Source organism: Anser brachyrhynchus (assembly GCF_964034855.1).
Source record: "Anser brachyrhynchus genome assembly, chromosome: 5".
Classification (NCBI taxonomy): Eukaryota; Metazoa; Chordata; class Aves; order Anseriformes; family Anatidae; genus Anser; species Anser brachyrhynchus.
In genome coordinates this window covers 45,625,355-45,649,432 of record NC_137699.1, presented here as the reverse complement: position 1 = coordinate 45,649,432, position 24,078 = coordinate 45,625,355, and the positions used below count along the sequence as shown (strand labels likewise).

Below are 24,078 nucleotides of genomic sequence, written 5' to 3'. Positions count from 1 at the left end.
CACCAAAGCAGATGATACCCAGTCTCAGACCATCTCTCTAATGTGCACTGAAGGCATGAGAAGTTTTGGGAAAAGCAAAGGGTTTGTTCTAAGAAAGTGATGATGTAAGCAAGGTTTGGACTTGACAGAGAAGCAATTTAGACATAACTAATCTTTTTTAAAAGGAATAAATAGGAAAAACAATTGTTTCTGGCATCAGACTGACACTTATAAAATCAGCAGTGTAGTGGAAACCAACAGTTTTAAGAGCCTTAGGAAGAAAAACAACATCTCTAAAGCACTGAATAAAAGCAGTAGACATTTTGCCAGAGGTAATAAACTTGAATGAGACATCCTCCTTTAAAGTTGTGACTTGTAACATTATGAATATCACGTAGTTATAAACTCCACTTCAGAGTTGTCAGTGATAATCCCCAAAGAATACTACAGCCATCAGTCTGGAACCTTTAGTATTCAGGGTGATACATAAGGCTGTGGATTTGCCTTAGATATACATTTGACCTCATTAATGTATATAAATATCTGAGGGGAGGGCATCAAGAGGATGGAGCCAGTCTCTTTTCAGTTGTGCCCAGTGACAGGACGAGAGGCAACAGGCACAAACTGAAGCACAGGAAGTTCTGGCTGAATATGAGAGGGAATTTCTTTCCTGTGAGGGTGACAGAGCACTGGAACAGGTTGCCCAGAGAGGCTGCGGAGTCTCCTTCTCTGGAAATATTCCATACCCACTTGGATGCCGTCCTGCACAATGTGCTCTGCATGATCCTGTTCAGCAGGGGGGCTGGACTGGATGATCTTCAGAGTTCTCTTCCAACCTCGGCCATTCTGTGATTCTGCAATTCTTTGATTCATTCATAGGTCTGGCATCCTCTTCGTCTTTACTCTGACCTTTCATGTGTCTTACATCCTAGTTACATTCTACTTCCGCTGGAAGCCCAGTGAAGTTTTTCTTTCAAAGAACAAACGGCAGCAAAATGTAAAATCTTGATTCAATGTTTTGTTTTTCTGCCCATGGAACTGTGTGTTATAAGAAATGACAAATTGGCAGGTTACCGTGTTCAGAGGCACCATCCCCACTTTACATCTATCAGCTTTGCACATAAAAAATTAAATAAAAATGTTAATTTTTGGTGGAGGACCTGTATCAGTCTCTTCTTTTTCCTTCCCAACCTGACATGCTCAGCATCTGCTGCCCTCTTACTTCTAGTATGTTTCATGATAAAGCTTGTGGAATGCAGCCAGTTAAATGCTCCTCTTTGAAGTGCATGTACAGGTAATCCTGTAGGTAGCAAAAGGTTTTCTTTAAAGATTCTGCATGGTCCAATGGGTAAATGAAGAATATCATGTATAATTCAAATGCAAGGAACAATTTAGGGAGGAAAACTGGTTAACTATGTGATAGCCTAAGAGTTAACCCATTACTTTCGAGAGAAATGTCTTGGGATCTTCTAAAACCATACGCTGGAATATCTTTTCTTCTTCTCAAGCTGTAGAGGAAAACTCTGCATAGGCAGAGAAAACATGGAACTATGGAAAGGAAAATGAATCTCTTACATTAAAACATAATGGAATAAACATAAGGAAATACTTTACCTAAGAACTCCTTTGCTCCTATTTCTGCTGCAATTTGTGATCTCATGCAATTATTTGCCATGTTTAATATGGCTGTCTTTGTGTCAAAAAGACCAGCACCTTTGACAGGCTGGCAAACATTCAAAATTGAATAGAAGTTGTTTTCTACTTCTGGTTTAGCAAGCTCAGACTGTCTTTTCCATCATTAATCATTATAGTCTTAAATGATACTTTGGAAATATTGGAGAATATTTAAGATTTCATCTAGGAAATGTTTACATAGTTTTACTGAGGGACTCTGTCAAACGATCAGAAGCATTAAAAGGTTTCTGTTGGTATGACCTTTTCATATTCACAAACATTGATCCATTTTTTGTGTAACACATGACAACTCAGGTCAGCAGTAATGTATTTCATAGGACTTGCCATCTTAAATGATGTCAGTCAGCATACTCATTCCTGACAGCTAAAGGAAATGGCTGGGCACTAACTTCAATGCAAATCGTCTGTATTATTTTAATTCTCACCACAGCCTCAGTGAAGGGCAATCAGCAGGGATATAGACAGCATGGAGCAGACCATCTTCCCCTGAACTGTGACATTTTGTTTTAATACTTCAGATGCTTCTCCCTGCATTACTGTGATCTTTTATGACTTCACAGGATTACCTAAGGTAATTTAAACTGTTCTGTTTCAGACAAAGAAGTTTCAGAATGCAAACACTTTGATGCAAGGAAAAGAGATAGCACTGTTGGAGTAATTGCTCTGAAAGTTAAGAGTTAATTGCACACAGGAAGAATGAAGGGAAGAAATGCCCTCTCCATAAGGCTATCAAAACAATTCACTGTGTGAGTAATTAAAACTTCTGATAGTGCTCCTCTATTAAGACTGGTTCAGTGCAACGTGTCAGAAGCACATCAAGGTAGATGGGATCTTTTTCTTGTTTCACCTGCAGAGCTTGGATAAGGTCACTGACTGCCTCAGTCATTCTTGATCTGCGTTCTAGAATCAGCAAAGTTGTTTAAAGCCTCCACAGAGTACACATTTACAGCGAAATCACTAGGATATGACACAGTTTGTTTGAAAAGGTCAAAAGCAAGCAAACAAACAAAAAGGAGTGACCAGACTACAGTTCCACCAGCAGTATTATAGATAGCATCTATATTCTTCCAAGAGCTTACAGTCTGTTAAAAAATTTTGAGCACACCTTGGTACATCATTATTTATTGTGACAAGCCAACAAAGAAGAAAACAGAGCTTAAATCACAGTTCCTCCCATATTTTTCCTCTATCTACCATATTTTATTGATTTTTATTTATTTAATCTCATAGACAGTCATGTAGACTAGTTTCTTGAGTTAATCAGCAATTCTGGGAAATAAAGAAAACCATGTTTAGGGGCTGTTGTTTGGTTTTCAAAATTTTGAACAGGTCAATATATCAAAAGTAGTTTATGTGAAATCACAAAAAATTGTTTCCTTCTCAGTCTCATTTTGTGAAAGAAACAATTTGAAAAACATGCAATGAACTTAAACCTTTCAGTTCTAAAAAAATGTCTAACAGCAAATATTTCGTGCATGTTTTCAATTCTAATTATCTCTACTTTGTATATCTCCACTGAAAAGTCTAGCATTACTGTTGACTTACAATATATCTTAACCTTCTATTCGGCCACCAAACTGCATGTAAACAGGTCATCCTTCTTTCTTACCTGAAAGACTACTGAGTCTTTAAAAAGCTTTTTTTAGTTTCCGTGTCTAGTTGTGTCTCCACACTGACATGATGAACGTTTTGACGTTTAGGGTCAAAACATGAGAACTGCCTCAAAAGAGTGATTTACTATCATGACATCACTTGGTGAGCAGACAATTACTAGAACACTATTAACAATTGGATGACTGCACTTGAGTAAGGCTTTGTGTTTACATACAATGAAAGATGTCTAATTCTTGCGTCTATATTCAGTCTATTACCCCACAGAAACTTGAAGACTGGTTTCCTAAGGACTTAGTCTTCCTGTTTATCAACCATACCAAACAGCATTAGGAAATAAGTTGTTACCAGATATACAGTAGATGTGAGAGAAACATGATCTTACTGCAGAAAGTGTTCCAACATTCACCTTATTATACACCAGAAAATTCCATAAAGGGGGAAAGTGATCATGAAACAAACTCTGGCCAGCATTTATCCAACAGTTGAGGTATTTACAGCACTTTGTTCTTTTCCCCACCCCTACATTGATTCTCTGTTGTCCAATAAAGGCTGAGGTCATGCTGAAGTTTGTCTTACTGTAAGCACTAACAAGCTCTTTCCTCTGTATGGACACCTTTTTATGAGAGGTATAGCACAACAGTCTTCTGGGATTGACGGCCTGTGTCTGGCTGAATTGAATAGATTCCAGATTTAACAAAGTAAGGCTGAGAGTCATATGTACAAATACATAAATAAATTCTTTCCATGTGGTATCTTAAACTCTGTTTCCTTAAGAAGGAAGGTAAAAGATACTGCAGAGGCTGAATGAAGCAACTAAATGTATCAAAATGAACCAAATTAAGATGCATAGAACAAGATAGATATTAATGTAATATTTAGCTCATTGGATAGCTACTGACATCACAAAAAATGGGAAATCTTTTAGTTCTCATCAACACAAGTGAGAACACAAACTATGATGTATTGATTTCAATGCCTGGTTTAATGGTGTAGGAGAAGAATCAGTCCCCACTATGAATTCTCTCATATCACATCTGACCATTAATTATAACACAAATTACATAACTAAAATTCAAGAGAAGGATTGTTCCCCATATCATATAGACTAATAGGAATTTTACTAAGATACAACCAGTTGCATTCACAGGAAGCACAAACTAGCATAGTTCCATGACTTAATGGAGCTGTACTACTTTGCACCTGGATCTGGCTCATGTTTTTAAATAATCTCTATATTTGCAGCACAAGACCCGCCTGGAATAGAGTTCGCCTTTCCAGCTCATAGCAAGTGAAATGTCATTAGTCCTATCATGTCACCAAGATTGATTACTACCTCAGAATATTCTCTGCACTGCACATTGGGAATTATACATATTCATCTTCTGGCAAATATTTACCAAACCCATACAACACACCTTCATAAACATTTGTCTGCTTCCCATTGCAAAGGTAACCTCTTGCATATGGTAATAGTATCTCTTGAATTAATCCTCCATAAACAAAATGATTTATAATTATGCAAAGCTATAATTATGCCATGCTCCTTGCAAATTTGCACGTGGGTGAAGAGTGGCTCAGGGGGTTCACTAGAGTGGAACCCCCTGTACCATTGTGGTATGCTAATTGGGCTCATGAAAAGTTCAGAGTAATGATTCTGTATGCCAGCATTCATCTGCCAACTAACAATTATGTGTCCCAGCAGGGAGCAAAAACGCTACCAAATGCAGCAAATACACATACACATTCACACACAGCAAAAAGATAAAGATCATGAGGAGCAAACAAAGCAAAGAATATGCTAATGAATGAAATAAGAAAACCACTTGATAGAAATATAGAATTAAGGAAACAATGACACTAAGGAAAAATGCTGACAGAAACCTCAGCTGACACCAGCAACTGGCTACTAGATAAAGAGACTTTTGTATCCCGTATCACAGGGCCAATTATTTGGATACAAATAAAAAATGTTTGCCTCTACCTAATAAAGTTCTTGGGTGGGTAGTGATCTCCAGCCCCCAAATCTCTTGCGTGATTGAAGCTTTCATCAAGTTGAATCAGACTGCTAAGAGCAGCAGCTTTTTAACCCAAGATCAGATTTGATGTTCTGTAAAGCCATTTTTTATTTAGACTAATTATATTTGGCTTTGAGTGGCTTCTTTCACACATGCCTAAATGTAATCTTACCCCAATCTAATTCATTGTATATCAAGATAATTCATAATCTGCATTTCAGCATTTTTTTTTCTGTTACTTTCATCAGTTTTCTATTGTCTTTGCATTACTTCTTAGTTCCCATTGGATCCTATAATGGTATTTCATACCTCATTTTCAAACTATCAAAACACTTAATCACATGCACAAATGTAAGCACCAGAGCTGACCCATTCCCTTTCATGGGATTACTCACCAGAAAACACTTGTGCTGTCTGACTGGATGGATGAGACATATTTCAGTGCAGAAGTTCAATGTGCCTTCAGCTGTTAGGCTAACAGTGTGTGGTATAAGCTTTATTTACCCCACTTACACAATCTGACCTACCCAAGTAATTACGATTAGAGCCAAATGGATACAAATGACCAAAATGTGCCATTGTCTAATCCTTAGAAAAAATATTTATTTCAGGAGTTGCTCTTTTATAGTCAAGCCCTACTGGTTTGATTGCCTTTTCATTTCTGAGATTATATAAAAAACACTTATTATTAATGCTTTGAAGGATTTTGCTGAGTGAGGTGCATATTGTCAGAAAGATCTGAGAGTGCTGAAAGCAGTAATGAAGCAGGCAAGGCTCTGCTTGATCCGTTCTTTATTTCTGTGTTTATCATCAATAGTATTGCCAGGCACCAGCACCAGCAGTAACACAGCCAGAAAAAATCAGGTCCCTTTCACCATCCATCTTTCCGTTACCCACTTTCACCTTTTCTTCCCAAAATTCCAGGTAAAGGAGAACAAAACAGTTTCCACCTGTTGGATCTCCACTTTATGTATAAAGGGTCAGAACTAGCTAAAATTAAACAAACACATACTTTGACTTTATCAATGAAAGGACTGAAATGGGTCATTGGCTAAATAGTGAAAACAGATAATTATAGTGCAACTTGTGATTTGGCCAGGATAGACTTTGCAAAGTATCTTACACAATATATATATTTTTTCCTGATTACTAAGCATTAATTGTGGTTTTGTTTGTTGTTGGTTTTTGTTTGTTTGGGGGTTTTGTTTTGTCTTTTTTTTAGTTCTTCTTGCCTACAAGAACTGTTTTTGATTTGATTATCAAAGTAATTTATTCCTAATGCAGAATAATTATTTCCTGATTACCACTATTTGCATCTGCTATTAATCTGACCAGTTTATCAAGTTGGACTGGTTCCAGTGATAGAGACATAGTTGTACTTCGGCTGTCTCCACACACCCACTGACAGAGAGCAAACTGCCCCATACAAGCCAATGACAAATGACATTTTAGAATATCCTATTATATTTAAAAATGTCATGTTCTACTGCAATTTGAACTCAGGACAGAGTTAACTGAGCTCTCCAACACTGGAGATACAAACTAATCTTATTAAATCAAATATTAAAGTGACTTATCAGGAAGTCTTTTTCGCTCAGGACTGCTTTTGGATCACCATATCATCTTGTTTTCTCTGTCTCTTTTTTCCCCAAACCATCATAAACTTCATTGATAAAGTTAATTGCTAAAATGATAAATTTAATACGCATCACATCACATGCAGTTCTGCCTAGGTTAAACAGTCATAAACCAAAAACTAAATTCATCCTGAATATTGATACTTAGCATCTCTATCTTATTTTACAACCTATAAATCAACCGCAAATTTTAATGAAGTCTCAACCACTTTTGTAGGATCATCCATAATTTATGGAAATCCCTAAGCTAGGTGTACTTTCAAGATTTGTTGTAGGAGTACCATAAGTACATTGTACTTCTTAAGCCTTATTTCTCCTTTAGTTGACCCAAATTGTTAAGTGCCTACAAAAAGAACCATGGACAGGTTGTTTCCACATGCATGCGAAAGGTACTATATCAACAAATAGGTGAAGGCATATAGGGTTTTGTTTAATGTCTTATTTACTCTGGAAGGTAACCTCTGTTTGCAGTTTTGCTGTCTGTGTGGAAGTCGAATATGATCATAAAGCACCTCAACATTCAAAATAGATGGGATATAAAAGCATCTATTGAAATTAAATCAGCTAATTTGTAGCCAAGATGAGAAAAGCAATTCCTGTGTCTGCATTTCTCTCATGCTAGATACCCTGTGGCCTCTCATATTAGTAGTGCCAGTTTCCCAGGGGTATTGGACATTTTTGTTTGCTTGTTTTCCCCTTGCAACTACTACTAGGCTTCATGTCCTGCTATTTTCCCATGTCCTGCTATTTTCCAGACAGTTGGCAATGCTGTGCTGATGTTCTCCTTAACATCAATCAGCATTGCATTGCCTCTGTCCCTGATTTGCTTGCCACTAGCTTGTCTGAAAAATCTGGAGTGGCAAATTGTTTCTCATCTTTAAAGCCTACGAAAAACCACTTCCTTCTAACATTAGAACCTGAATAATATAAATGTTGTTCTGCTCTCCCCATGCTTTTAGTGTATTACTGTTAGCAGTCAAGGGAAAGCAGACAAACAGAGATACCTAAAAAGCCCGCCCCAAAGAAGTGTAGTCAATTTCTCTTGAAAAAAATCCACCTGTTTCATTATTATGGCATTTAATCAGGGTGACATGCTAACAGAGATGTTCCTCCAAAAAAATATGTGATTTAAGCTTCAAACACTGTCAAGCTGTTAAAATGTGTGCCCTAAGACAACAGAAACTATTTATTGCCATATATATTTTTCCCGTGTTTATATGCACGTGTGTGCATATGTGCATACATATGTGTGCCATTTCCAAAAGTCTCACTCATTCTCATACTTTTTTTCCTCAGGGCCTCAGCCATGCTTTAGCTTTCTTCTCAGATGTACTTCAAGACACAAAGTCAGGCAACACAAAAAAATAAGGGAATCAAGAAGTACATGTGCTTGCCAGTCGCTTTAATTAATGAAGCTCAATATAATTACACAAATCAGGTGGTATATGGGAATCATTTACTACTTCATGGAGCAATTATGTGAAAAAATTTTTGTTCACTGATTTTGTTAGTAGCCTACTCAGAAGAACAAAGAATGGTTAGTTATTACTTGCCAGAGTAGAATAGTCTTGGATTGACTGAATGGAAATCCACAAGTCTCTGCAGCAAACTATAGTTCCTAGGCTGGTATGTCAGAAGAAAGCAGAACTCTGCCTATCCCCACTGAGAGAATTCGTTACCAGCACACAAAAACCTTCATGTGTGAGAACACTTGCAAGAAAGATCTGTCACAGAATAGGAAATATAGAAAACAAATGTAAGACAACAATCTAAGGAAAAAGGTAAAGAACAGAGGAGAAATTCAGTAATGATGAGAAAATAGTAACCTAATCTAGTTCAAAATTAGTTACCTAAAACTTTAGCCTTCCCAGTGATTACATCCTACACACAGGGCAGTGTAGAAACTTTCTTATTACCACTTGTTTTTCAACTACCTCCCTGCTAGAAAAATATATAGGAATAATTCAGCTTTCCACTTTCTCTTTCTGTTCCTCCTTTTTTCCTCTGCATTGCAAGAAGCACAAGATGTATGACATGCATTAGAAACTTCATAATGCCATTCTAAAGTCTTTAGGGTTACTTTTAAAATAATTAAATTGTAGTGAGACTTCCCCCCCAGAGTACTGATCAGAAAAGGAAAAAATCTTCAGCCTTTAAAATTGAATATGATGTTTTCCTCTCCATACCCTTTACCTATTCATGCATGCACAGCCACTGTATATATACTCAGCATATACTCAGTGAAGAAGGAACAATATAAAAACAATATAAGAATAGAATACATCTCTTATAATTGGGTACATCAAGAAAATAACTTACTTTCTACCCACTAATTTTCTTGCCTGAAAGGCTTTTTTCCACAAATGTTTCCTAATTTTTCCTACTAGTCTGATAAATAAGCTAATTTCCTAAAAAACTGATTTCACATATAATGTTAGGCCATTCTTCAGAATATATGTCAGATCCCATAGAATATATTTAGAGATCTGAAATGAAAGAGTAATAAATTTATATATATTTATAAAGGAGGATAATGTAAGAAAAATTCCACTTTTTGTCATTTCTGTTCAGAAGGCAAGCTCCATGAGATAGGGTCTTTCTCCACCTATGAAACTTCTGAAGTCTAGAAACACAAGATGGATTTAAGTTCTTCCTACTTATTTAGGCACAAAAATCAAATTTTAAGGTGCCATTCACATTTTCAAGAACCTGCCTATTGATCACCTTCCTGTGTAAAGTGGAAGTGGCCAGAAGTGGAAGTATCAACATAGAAAGAAATCAGAAGAGTAGTGCAATATTCATCATTGTCATGGATTAGTCTCATAACAAGAGGTTTAACAAACAGGACAGCAAGTTCCAATCTGATTTGTACTCCATAGGTTATAACAAAACATGGCCAACAACATTAAGAAGAAATTGTTTTGTGGACAAGTTTACTCTGATGTTCTCAACTGTCATCTTAGGAACGCAGCTATTAAATACCTAACATTGCAAACATGAAAAAGGTAGAAGAGTGATAACTATCCATGAAGATATAGCTTCACTATGCATGCTTTGTTTACAAATAGCATTATTAACTGAATACTTTTAATACTTAATAGTTACTGAAATTTTCTAGTTTTTGTTTCTTTGTTGTTTAAATCTAGCTAACAAGATTGCAAGTCATGAAGACCCTACAGCTACTGGAGAGGCATTGTAGTCACTAAAGACAGTGTTTTCACTAAATGAGGGTAAATTCTATAATCAAACCATGTAACAGCTTGAGTTGGAAGGGACCTTATAGACCATCTAGTTCCTACACCCCTACCATGGGCAGGGATGCCACCCACTAGATCAGGTTGCTCAGGGCCCCATCCAACCTGACCTTAAACACCTCCAGGGACGGGGCATCCACAACTTCTCTGGGCAACCTGTGCCAGTGTTTCACCACCCTCATAGTAAAGAATTCCCTCCTAACACCTAATCTCTGTCTCCCCTCTTTTAGTTTAAAACAACTCTTCCTTGTCCCATCACTATCCGCCCATGTAAAAAGTTGCTCTCCAAGTGACTAAATAGCCTATGGTTCCTACAAAGCTTTTGACTATGAATAGCAACTTCTGCCTAGATATAAATCTGAGATTAGTCATTCCAAAACACAAAGAGCTGGTTGTATGAAGAGTGAATCAAGAGATTCTAAGACTTTCTACTATTTTGTAGCTAGCATTTGCCTTTCAGTGCCTTTCTAAAAATCAACAGTAACTAGCTGTTTCTACTGTAATCTACCCTTTAAAACAAATGCTTAAGAAGAGTGATGATGAATCAGTAAGCAATGTGAAAGAAACTGTGTGCTTTTCTGAAGAGGCCTGTTCTTTAACAAAGAAAGAAGATGTTATAGTTATTCAGCTTCTTGCCTTTATAAACACTTCCACAAGATAGATAAGATAGGAGTGAAAGAATACAAAGAGAGACATAGATGTAGAGAAAATGGATACGTCAAAAACTTGTAAGTGCTGGAACATACATTGAAAAAAACAGTTACAGCAATTCAACAACTTTAAATCCATGTTGAAAAGCTGTACAGGAAACTGCTAACATCACTTAGTAAGTGACACACCACATTCTGTGTACAATTTTATGTACCTAAGTATGAGAATATATGCTCATAAGCATGGGTGCTTTCAGACCAAGGATGCATGTAAAATTACTCTTGTTATGATATTAATTTATCTGAATTTGAGGTTTTGATATTTCACTTTAGTTAAGCACTTCATACAGTTAATTAAAATTTGATTTTTTCCTGGCCAGTTTCAGTACTACGCTACACAACCTTCTTAAAGCCTAACCTAGAGTATTTAGCCTATCACCTTGTCCATCCCTACACATCACCTACATGATTGTGCAAACACAGAGCCTGTCCTGTTCATCTCAGTCTCATGATAGTATATCTAGCACTCTGTTTCATGAAAAAAATTATTTGCTAATACTTTTAGCCATGCTGTACCAGTATCGTATTAGCTACAGCACAACAGGATCTATGATAAATCTGCACATTCTTAACAGGCTATTAAATGTCACATTCATTCAAGGACATACTTCAAGGTAGTCCTGTGATATGTGAAACAAGTAGCAGTGTAGAAAACTGTGGTATTATAAAATACTTTCAACTGAGATAATAGGCTGCCTCCAAATATGTTTGATATTTCCAAAGAGAAATACCTATGGAGACAAAGGTACCTCCTTCTGTAGTACAGCAAGATTGGTGCTGTTCCACAAGTTACAAGGAGCCCAAAGAAGCCACAATGCTGGTAGAGCACCCTTTTCTCCATCAAGACCATAGCCCCATATTCCCCAAACAGGTTTAACAAAGCAGTGGTGGTGAGGGTAAACAGGTCAATTGACAGTCTAGAAATCATCACACATAAGTAAGGTGACAAGTCAGATCCAAGACTAGTTCAGGAATTTCTATCAAGTCAGACACCGCAAAGATCACTGAGACCAGGTCTACTTACAACAGAAATCAGACAAAGAGTGGACGCCCAAACCTGAGTTTACATGAAGCTTGTGGGGTGGGGATCTCACATGAAGCTAGTCAGGGCAATTAGATTTTTTTTTTTTCTTTAAAACTATTTCACTAATGCCAATGGAAATTGATAATCATCACTTTAGGATAAGAAAATCCACTGACATGAACTTCATTTCTTCTGCTATGAGTGTTTTGGTGCCAAGGAACAGCAGACACCTAAAGAGAATGAGTCCCTAGGCAGTATCACAGTATCACAGATTTCTAGGTTGGAAGAGACCTCAAGATCATCAAGTCCAACCTCCGACCTAACACTAAGTACTCCACTAAACCATATCGCTAAGCTCTACATCTAAACGTCTTTTAAAGACCTCCAGGGATGGTGACTGCACCACCTCCCTGGGCAGCCCGTTCCAATGCTTAATAACCCTTTTGGTAAAGAAGTACTTCCTAACATCCAACCTAAAACTCCCCTGTCACAACTTTCGCCCATTCCCCCTCGTCCTGTCACCAGGCACATGGGAGAACAGACCAACCCCCACCTCTCTACAGCCTCCATTAAGGTAACTGTAGAGAGCGATGAGGTCGCCCCTGAGCCTCCTCTTCTCCAGGCTGAACAAGCCCAGCTCCCTCAGCCGCTCCTCATAAGACTTGTTCTCCAGACCCCTCACCAGCTTCATTGCCCTTCTCTGGACTCGCTCGAGCACCTCCATGTCCTTCCTGTAGTGAGGGGCCCAAAACTGAACACAGTACTCAAGGTGCAGCCTCACCAGAGACAAGTACAGGGGCACAATCACTTCCCTAGACCTGCTGGCCACACTGCTTCTTATACAGGCCAGGATGCTGTCGGCCTTCTTGGCCACCTGGGCACACTGCTGGCTCATATTCAGCCAACTATCAACCAATACTCCCAGGTCCTTCTCGGCCAGGCAGCTTTCCAGCCACTCATCTCCCAGCCTGTAGCTCTGCTTGGGGTTGTTGCGCCCCAGGTGCAGGACCCGGCACTTGGCCTTGTTGAACTTCATACAGTTGACCTCAGCCCATCGCTCCAGCCTATCCAGAGTTTAGGCACTTTATGGATACTAAGGTTTGTCCAGGCATTGATTGTTTTAATACTCTAAAACCAAGTAGGGTCCTCTGCCATTTGAAGCCCTGCTAAGACAGATTGCCACATGGTGTAATATGTGGACACAGTAATCTGCTGTCACAGCAATGTGGAATGCTGCTTCCTGAAATTCATATTCACCCTCTTCCTCAGATTAGTCATATATTATTTGCTAGCATGCAGCCCCATCTCCCAAGACAGTGAGCTTAATTAAGCCTCATCCTCTCTTTCTTACTTTTCTTCTGTCTCCAAACTACTGCTGCAAGGAGGAGGCACCGTAGCTGCTTATAGATTCAGTTACCAAGGAATGACACTTGGAAATGGTACAAAAACGGTCAGATTTCTTCACCAATTTTTAATCAACACATTCTGGCTGCCTACATTTACCTTCAAATTGTCTTCCATTATCAGCCTGAAGGGTCTACTTTTTTAGTTTTCCATTCAAATTTTCCTTGCAGATCTGTCATAACAAGGGACTGGAAAGATTGCATCATCACACTTAATCCTTTAAGTATTTATATTGTTTTTAATTCTAAGCTGTCTTCTTTCACAGATTGTTAAAGTAAAATAAAATAAACCACACAGTTTTAAAGCTTTCTCTTACATTTTTCCATATGAAAATATCCCTTTGTGACATGGTGTTTGTTGCATAAATTTGAAACTTTTCTCCTGAAAGCTGATTAATAAAGTGTTAACTCAGATTTGCACCAATGTTTAGCAAACACTTTTTATCATAGTAAAAAAAATCTTTATTTTGAATATTCACAAGATGTTTTTAACTGAAACAATGTCTGAGGAAAAAATAATTAACTGGTCAAATATTTTATATTTATCTATTTTTAATAAATAAAAAACATATTTAGAGATTCCATTCTCCCCCCCCCAAAAAAAAATAGTATTTCAGTTAAAAAAAGACACATTAGAAAGTCTCCCACTTATTCCAGTTATTCAACAAGAAGGGCCACAGCAAAGAAATACTGAAGTTCTGAAATGCAGGAACACAAGATTGTTGAAATACAGTTTCCATTTATCTTCAAAGACTAACAGACAGTGGATAATGGTCACATGATAAAGCTGACACTGAAATTTAGGTCCTTCTCAGAACAATATTTTGGCCATAAGAACAGTTTTAACATTTCAGAACACTGGAGTCACTGAACCTAAAAAGACGGAGTTTAAAATGCTTTAGCACTGATCAAACTGTTTGGCACTATTTCTTTCAGTCCTAAAATAAGCTTCTAAAATCTCATGATCTGTAAGACTAAGCTTCTGCTTTTCATTAAGATACCCCTTCCAGTCACAACTGAATGCTATGTCAGCAATAGATACCAAGTTGAAAGCTGTGCTTCAGTATGTTTGCCCTGCATTGTCTGTGACAAAATTGAGTAATTCCATTTCCAGGACTCACTGGCTTATATTTTAACAGACCTTAAACAACCTGAAAAGACTGAACAAAATAAGGGAAGAAAAGTAAATACAGTAGTTTAGACCACCTGATACAAAATCACCTTTGTTTAACACAGTTTATGGCTTTTATTGACTTTCTAACATCCCAATAAACCTAGGTAAAGTATTTATCTTAGATATACATAAATCCTTTTAATTTTACCTTAAATATAAATAAATAAGGTGTTTAGATTTGGTGGTCTTATCACTTAAAAGAGAAGCAGAGAGAGAGAGGGGCAGATAGATAGTTGCTTTAGAAAGTATGTAGGAGAGTAATAAAAATGTCATTGTCTCTCTTTATAGAAAACATGAATCACCAGCAGGAGAAAGAAAGGACAGAATTTATTTTGAAAAGACCATAAAGAAGAAAATGGTTTCTTATGCAGTTCAAGACAACTGCTACATCTCCTAGGTTTACTATGGACAAAATCCCAAAGTTCTTGTTAAAGGCAATGGGCCTTTGCTGTCATGACTAAATAAATCTGACAGCTAACTCACTCTGTGACAGCAAATTTATTACAAGGTTTAAAGAACCTATAGCAATTCCTCCTGTCCCACAGTTAGCACAACTAATGCATCAGATGTTCAGCAGCTGCTGTGTGAAACTAATGACATCCATCATGATAACACATAAGAGTTCATCTTTTCCCTTATTATGCTCACGAAAGATAATACAGATTCAGAGAAGGCAGTGTGCCACATCCTCAGTATAGGTAAAATGCCATATCTCCTCCTAAGTAAATGGAGTTATACTGAATTGTCTTGCTGAGAGCCATAAACTAACTGACTTTGTTTAAAGTCAGATAATGCATTCTCAGGGGCATTTTTTGTTGTTTTTGTGTTCTGGTGGGTTTTGTTGGTCTGGGGATAGATTTTTTGTTTTGTTTTGGTTGGTCTGTCATAGAGAATGAACCATGACCATTCATGTTTTAGAAACTAGTCTTCCCCCCCCCCCCACTTCTGATTAAATTTTCCTATATTGATTCTAAAAAGTGTGGTTATGTAAATCCTTTACAGAATTTCTTACTGGTTGTCATCCCTTTCTCATTTCCTCAGTAATCTCTCTTTGTCTTTCCAACATCAATGAATTTGACTTTAGGACAGAGAAATGCTAGCCATTTTCAATTTCCCCTATAATCAAAGAGCTTATGCTAGGCAGAAAACCTAACTTCTGGGTTGAACCACTACCTTTTTATCCTAGTTCCCATAGCTTGTACCATGTACGAAATTCAATCTGTTAGCTTAAATTATCTTTAGAGAGAGTTCTCCTGAGCAACAGCATTTTCTCAAGACAAAGTCTAAACCAGGAAATTGTTACTTTAGTTACTTTACATATTAGCAGTGGAAAGGAAAGTAAATTGCTCACCTCATTGCCACAAAAACAGTGAATTAAAAGGGGAAGAGTGGAATAACATGTACAAATTTTTCATACCCTACTCTAGAATGAAAGGGGGAAAATACCTGGATTAAATTCATTTATTTTAAATTTTTGTCCCTAACCAATCCTCAAAGACTTAAAGAAATAGACCTTCCTAATCCACAGCTCTTTAGCAACAGGATAGCATTGCTGGTACATAATCAATAAGCAAGCAGTGAGTCAGAAGGGCATACCACATGCAGTAATAAGTTACTGAATTTCTTATATAACCAAAGCAATCATTTCTCTTCCTGGGCAGCTTAGTCACTTCTTATAGCAAAATCTCCCAGGAGTACATGAAGTTACATTTTGGTTTGCTAAAATAGTACATAATTAGTCAAATGATCAATTACTATTAAAACTACATCATAACTTTTGCTGTTTCTTTACTCTATGATGCATCTAATTGTCTTGTGTCTCCAACCCACCAACTTATACACTTGTGCCAGGGAACAATGCAAAGTTGTCTGAAATGTCTTTGGACCAAAAAAGAAGTTTTGGTGCTGTTTAAGTAAATCCCAAATAATATTAAGAGAAAGAACTGTATGGGTTTATCAGTTTTGCAGTATCACGAAACCCTTCCCAAGAGCAATTGATGCACAGAGCAATTGAAGACACAGAACATTACTTGAGCTCAAATGTTGCTGGGTTCAGGTTCCTCAGAAAAGACACGTTGGGGTGAAGGCTTCAAAAAAACAACAAAAAGGAAAGGCTTCTGATACAAAAATCATGTAGTGAAAAATAGAACAAGTGAAAATTAAAAATAAATGCAAGGAGACAGAACAAACAGTAGATGGAAAAGTCACATGAAAAAAATAAACAAATACACTTGTTCAAACTTGAGAGTGACAGAAATAGTCCTGTATATTCTATGGTGGGTGTACATAAGAAATGAACAAACTTCATAGAAGATTTTAACTTCTGTAACACAGCATAATTGTAAAACAGACTTGCAAAATGAGATGGAAGAAAGCAAATTAGTTATCTCATGAATATGCTCAGTATGAATGACTTCCATACATAGAGAAAACTCTGAAATATCAAAAGGAACTTTTGTTTCCCTCAAAAAGACAAAAGGATCAGGATTGCAGATAGCATTTCCTCTATCATCCTAGTTGGAGAATGGGATCCAAGAAGGGAGATGAAGAGATCGAGTGAATGAGTTAGCTCTTGGGTTTCTTTACCATGAAAGGTTTAGTTCAACCACTGTAACTTGAATAACACTTACTTGAGGACTTTTCAGTGGTCTGGATTACTGCAGAAAGTTATACTAGATAACAACAGTATTCCCTTTTTAGAAATAGCAGAGGATTGTCTGGTTATTTCCCCATTGGGCAAGGCACTCCATAAACTCAAGACAGTGGACAGTTTTGGCCTTGAACTGCTTACCAAGGTGTCATTCTTTTTTCCATGACAGTGGGCAGTTCAATACCAATCCAAACAATTCTGTTGGCAAAACAACAAAAAATCGTGATTGTGTGCCTGAGAGAGTTAAGCCTCCCCAGACTGTTCACCATGTGGAACAGTCTACTGTCTGTTACTATACAGGAACAGTAATAAAGGTAAATAAGATAAGACAACTTTTATAGAAAACCCCACAGACTACTCTCAGGCAAAGGCAGAACAAACCATGTGAGATCTGTTTGCAGACTGGATGTCTTCTACCAGGGTAAGTTAACCCAGCTCACAGATTTTGGACTTGAATCAGAAAACAAGGAAAGACAGAATGAAAATACTCTAAATAGTAAGTTTATGAAAGGAAATCTACCAAAGGAAAATTTTTGTAGCAATTAGATGGAAAACCTTATGCATGTGGCTTCTTCAGAACTAGATGCACTTCTTTGTGAACTTATTTTTCATTAAATAAGTTGTTACACTGCACAAAGCTGTACTTTTCTACCGTTTTTAAAAGTTGGAATTGATCTGATAATAGTGTAAAATGTTCTTCAAATGCATATTTTCTGTTAATACAAGGAAGTTTCTGCTATAGGGTTCTGAAGAAAAAAAACAAACACCTAACAGTAACTTACTAACAAGTAACTTGTATTTTTTAAACAGCATTTGAAAATATGTAGATCACAGTATTCTATAATAAGGGTTCTGAAATGGGCTTACAAATGGTAATTTTCATGTGAACTGAATAACTAAATTTAATTTTCTTGTGAGCTGAAGATCCACACCTACTCCGTTACCTTTAATTAGGAAAAAGATCCTGATCCTCCTATTTGCTTCCTAGGCTGAAACACAGACAGTGCTGCCTCTTCCTTAAATGGCTTTCTTGAATAGCATCTACATTTCAGAAGTCAGAAAGAAGAGAAACAGGATAGCCTCAGAAAGGAGTCTATAACCCAAAGACAGAAAAGATATCTGACCCTACTGGATTTGAAGTGCTAAAATAAACAAGACAGCTTGACCCAGGGCTGAAAACTGTGCTCCTTTTTAGATGACAAAGAGCTTTAATCTCCCCTACTGGCCATTAAAGTGAACAAAAAGGAGTCTTTTTAATGTTTGACAGAATGAAAATCCCAGGAAATAAAAAACAAAAGGCAGCAACAAGGAGTATCGGTTGTCAAAAACAATCTTCACAGGGCAGATGAATAGAATTTCACTGGAGACAAGATACCATATATTTCAGTGATGTTTAATCTCTTCATCCCCCTATTTAAGGGGATTTTTTATGTTTTCAAAAACAGCAGGATGTTATGTTTTACAGGATATTCAGAACAGTGGACAAATAAAAGCAGTCTAGCCTACAGCAGAGGTTTACTTACAATCACTGAATTTTATCCTTGTCAGAGCAAATACATAAGCATTCACTTTACTGCTTACAAGAAAACACTAATATATTATGAAATGAGTATTGGTTTGAAAATTAAATAATTAAAGCAAAACTGCAGCTTTTATGGAGAAAGAGGTGTTACTATGTGTCAATCAAATGAATTACACCAATGCACACTTGTTGGCAATAAAAAAACTACTGTTGGGTCATTTCTCACATATTGCTACTGCCTGGCTCCAAGGATCAGATGTCTGACAATACAGAGGAAGGCTGTGAAATAAACAGTTGCTTTTGTTAGGGTTCAATATGAAGAGGATTTTTTAAATTCTAATTCAGTTAGGTGTGCTTCTTCAGAAATTTAACTACAATTAAAACCTGAAGTGACATTTAGCTAGTTGACTTACAGACTCACTGCCTGTAAAATGACTTCAGGAATAGAAATGGATTTCTATATCCCAAAAGTTATTTTCCCATTCTTCATCAGGAATCACCTGGAGCGGGTCAGTTCCTCATGTTAAAGAAAAAGACAAAAGTTCCTGTTCCATTTACTACTCAGAAACTCTCCTGTATAAAACAGAAGAGCTCATATTTCTCAGACAGCTTTTTTGTGATGAAGAATGTTTCTTAGTCTCTTGTCTTTACATATAGTTGGAGAAAAAAATAAAAGCTCTTCAGAAAATTTCTAACTATTTGTATCCAAAACTGTCTCCTGTCTGTCTTCAGACTTTCTTGCTTGGTCTTTCGGACTGTGGCCTATACACAAACCGATTTGCTTGGAACTTACTCAAGAGCCATTCACTTCAAAAGACAGGCCTGATAGCTAACTAGAAAATCAGCTCCAGGCGGAGTGAAAATCCAAACTACGGTTTTGAAAACTCCATTAAGATTCTAACAGTATATAGTTGACATTTTTCTAATTCTGATCAGATTTGGCCTGATTATAGGTCAATCAATTCAACTGAGATCAAAGTATTGGAAGTACCTTGAAAAGACTATCAGAAGGTATGTAGGAAAAAAAACTAGAAACAGTAACATTAAACACTACTGGTGCATCTCAGGTAGACACACAGACAGAACACTCCTTTCAGAGACTATTTGAAAGAACCTGCTGCTTGTATGTTATGCAAATGTGATCTCACTGTTTAAATTACCTATCGCAAACTTCAGCCAACAGTGAATAAAATCTGGTAATTATATCATGTTGATATACACAGTCCAAGAGCAAGTGTTATTTTTAAAGGTTATTTACTTAACCCTTCTCTCTTCATCTTTCATAGTCACACAAACTCAATCTATGCAAAGACCACACAATAAGGTTTTCTTTACTTAACTGCTAAAGTTACTGCATCCAAGAATACAATGTGTTGCATTCCACAAAACAGGTACCATAAGTCTAAGGACGACTGTTGAACTCGCATGAAATATATTTAAAATAATGCAGGCAGGAACAGTAGTCCAATCTGTACATAACCTAGATAACCATCATAACCAACATAAGATTTTGAAATTAACTGATTTTTTAAACTATCTATTAGTGTATCTGTGAATGTATGTTGAATTTTGCATGCACTTTTCTGACACTGCTCTGAAATAGTATTTAGAAAAGTGATGACAGGAAAAGTGCTATTTAGGAAGCTAGAATTCAGAATTCATTTAAGTAAAACAAGTATTAAAATTTTATTTCCACAAATGAAGGTTTGATATTTAAAGTACAGTCTTGATTGAAAATCAGTAAAGTCTTATTAATTAATGTTCTTCTGAGGATTAAGTTTCTTAGTGTATATGATGACATATAGGTCACGGAAGAAGGCAAACAAAAGAAATTTTTAAAACAAAGAGGGAAGACTTAGAAATGTTTGAAACATTTCAGACCTATTTCTATGATATCCAGTGAATGGACATACATGAAATTTGTTTCTCATGGAAAAAATAAACAAGGAAAATGTACATACCTTGCTCAAGTTTCAGAGAAGGAAAAAAAATATACGGTTTTCATTCCCAGAACCTAAGAAGAAGCAGCATAAAACCATTCACAATGTTTTTACTTGCACTCCCAGAGGCTTACAAGAGAGAATTTGTCAGTAGTTTCAGGGGAAATAAATCTTTTTTTCCTGTTTCTTTTGAGAAAGTCAGCATTTTTTTTTCTAATGTCCTACATCTTTTTCACTCTATTTAGGAGATGACAAAAGAATAGCTGTTCAGGCCTTCTTCTCCTGGTTCAGCATGGTACCAATGTTCTTTAATATCATTTTTTACAATTACTACTCAAAGCAGAATAAAATCTAAAATTCCTTCTTTATCTTTTAAGTATGTTGACAAATAGAGCTGAGGCATTCTGAAACTGAGTTACATGCTAGAATTTCAAAGGCAGAAGTAGCATTTAGGCACTTCACTTTCACTGAAAGTCAGTAGGAGTTTGTTACCCAAGTGCCATTTGAATGTCTATCCTAAAATCTTAATAGAGAGAAACTACAGCATGTAACCTGTCCACTTTTTCTGATCACACAGATCTTTTTCTTCCAGGTCATTAACTTCAAACCTTTGAAGTACTACTGATGCAATATATATGCGTGTGAAAAAATGTGCCACTTTTTATAAATTTCAGGTTGGCTAATTTAATGTTTAATCATTTCTAAGCAAAACAAAAATAAGTGCATTGATATTATTTATAAACGTTTCCTGAAGTACTATCCAAACTTCCGGGAAGAATCTCTTCTTCCTTCTGAATAAACTTTTTTTTTTCCCCACTTATGGGCATGAAGGTCAGCAAGTAATACCCTTAAGAAATTTGATTTGGTTTTCACTTTTTAAGGAAACTAGGTAGAAATTACGCAGAAAATCCATGACAACATGACCTTCCAACTCTCATATAACCAACAAAAGTTTTGACTCACTGAGATACGCATCATACTAAAGTTTGAAAACTTCTGAACTTGACTAAAGCAGATTAAATATATTGCAGAAATAAAGTGTTATATCTTCTAGAAACCTACTAAACTAAGCTGCATTAATTCAACCAGATTTGTTAGAGAAGGAAACTTTCTGATGAGTGAAAAGCCTCCAGAATAAGTGACTAACAGTAACTAGTGATCTTTTGATTGTGTAACTATGAGTTATATGGCAGAGTAGTTGTACAGGGAAGACCTCAAAATGTAAACAAAGTGCACGCTCCAGGCTAGGATTTAAAAAGCAATCTAGTCCAATATTTGTTCATTTTCCTTAAATAGATAGGCCACCGACTACAGAGAATCTTGCCAGGAGACAGTTACAGAAACTAACAAAAATGAAGTATAATTGTTTTGCTTTTCAGAGAGAGAAGAGCTTCATCATTTATTGTCTCTGGACCAAAGCCAGAATTAGAAGAAAACTGAATTCATACTATAATGGCACCTGCAAGTAATAAGGAAATCCTTACCATCAAGACAGATCCTGGGGCCACAGTACTAAATGTGAAGAACTGTCTCTGAACTTCAATAATTATGGTAAAAGCATATAAGGACTGTATTAAGAGATTTTTAGCCCAAAGAATTAAAGGAATATGTTTGTGGAAAAAAAAAAGCTTTTATGTTGCTGTATTCTTAAAGTATTGCTACCTCTGAATTTGCAAATAAGAAGGCAGCTACCAGAATAATTTACCAATTACTAGATTTTACAGAGTAAAATACAATTAATGAAGATCTATTTAATGTATCTTCTGCTCTCATGACCTCTAAAGTTCAAGAATTCAAAATTTTCTTCTTAAAAAAAAAGAAATTTCTTTAGTAAAATGGAAGGTCAGTCAGTTAATCACACAAACCCTTTAATTTGAGCAATAAGGCTTTAAGAAACCCTAGTGAAATATATCAAATCCATGTCTTCACAAGCAAACCCAAATTTAAGATCCCAGGGATTAACTTGCCTGGGGATTAAATACTGATGAATGTAGTCAGAATGCTAAAGTATTTTTACATGTGTATTAAGCCCATTGACACCACAAGTGACACTCACTGTTCTAGTAACACGCTTCCCCTTCCATCACCCCTCACAGTAATTTGCTGACAAATTTGTCTTTTGGGCTTTTAAAAATATGACAAATTTAATGTATTCAATATACAATTGTTGTTTAAAAATAATCATAAGCAACTCACAGAGAAACAGACCCACACTATTGGTGGAGGACAGGGCTGCATTAAAGTCATGCCACAGAATCACAGAACCATTAGGGTTGGAAAAGACCTCCAAGATCATCTGGTCCAACCATCCCCCTACTACCAATGTTATCCATTAAGCCATGTCCCTAAGGACCAAGTCCAACCTTTCTGTAAACACCCCCAGGGATAGTGACTCCATCACCTCTCTGGGCAACCCGTTCCAATGCCTGACTGCTCTTTCTGAGAAAAGATGTCTCAGAATTTCCAACCTAAATCTCTCCTGGCACAACTTGAGGCCATTCCTTCTAGTCCTATCACTAGAACAAACACAATCAGACTGACAAACACAATCAGACACCACCTGTCCCAGGCCTGTGCCCAAGATGCTTGCAAATAATCTGTCATTTTCTTTGTGAGAAATCTGACTTTATATCAAAGGATATTGGTATTTATGACAAGTTTTTACTTCTTTATATTAACATGCAACTTGATATACAATATTTCAGATCTTACCCAGTCTGGACTAAAGTTCCTGGAAGTACAATGCTCAAGAACAAGATGTGACTAAAGTGGCTAAGCAGGGTAGGAAAACATGAAGTATGACATGTAATTACATAAGACATCTGTGGGATTATATGGAGGAGCGTAAAGAAAACAAAAATAGCTCTGAAAGCCATTTCATTTTAACCAAATAGAGTGGTATTCATGGCCACACTTGCATGTATGCTTGATTAAAGGACAACAATAAAGAATAAGATGAAAACATCACTGCAAAAAGGTGATATCCATCCAGAGAATGCATTATATAGTAGATGTTGAGAAAATGGGAAACCACAATAAGGAGTAAGACTGCAGAACAGATGTAGATTCTTAGGCAACTATTACACTTGATCCCTATCTGAGGAAAAGAACAAAGAAACGTAGTGGATAAATGCTGAATAAAATCAAGATAACATTTAGAAAAGATGAGTAAGTCTATTTCCTGAAAGCCATAAAAACTATCTAGGGAGCACGAGGGTTATAAGTAACAGAGAGACAAAGCCTACAGCTCTAGGTAGAGTGGGTCCAAAAAAAGCAACAACAGGCTACACTAAAACTTCTCTCAGGACAGCTGCTTCCTCACAAATATGAAAAGGGATCTCAGGCTAAATTTCAGCCTACCCTAACACTTAGGTTAAGATTAGGATTAAGACTAGGAGCAAGGCAAAGCCTAGAGTTCCAGGTACAGTGAGATGAGGGGGACAAACAGAAGAAGGACAGAC

The 24,078-nt window shown here is 36.6% G+C and overlaps 1 protein-coding gene across 1 annotated transcript in view; it reads right to left on the bottom strand.

The window, feature by feature from the left end:
• The window catches only part of LOC308196004 (uncharacterized protein), a 214,890-nt gene that overhangs the window by 26,689 nt on the left and 164,123 nt on the right, over positions 1-24,078 (bottom strand). The window lies entirely within an intron of this gene.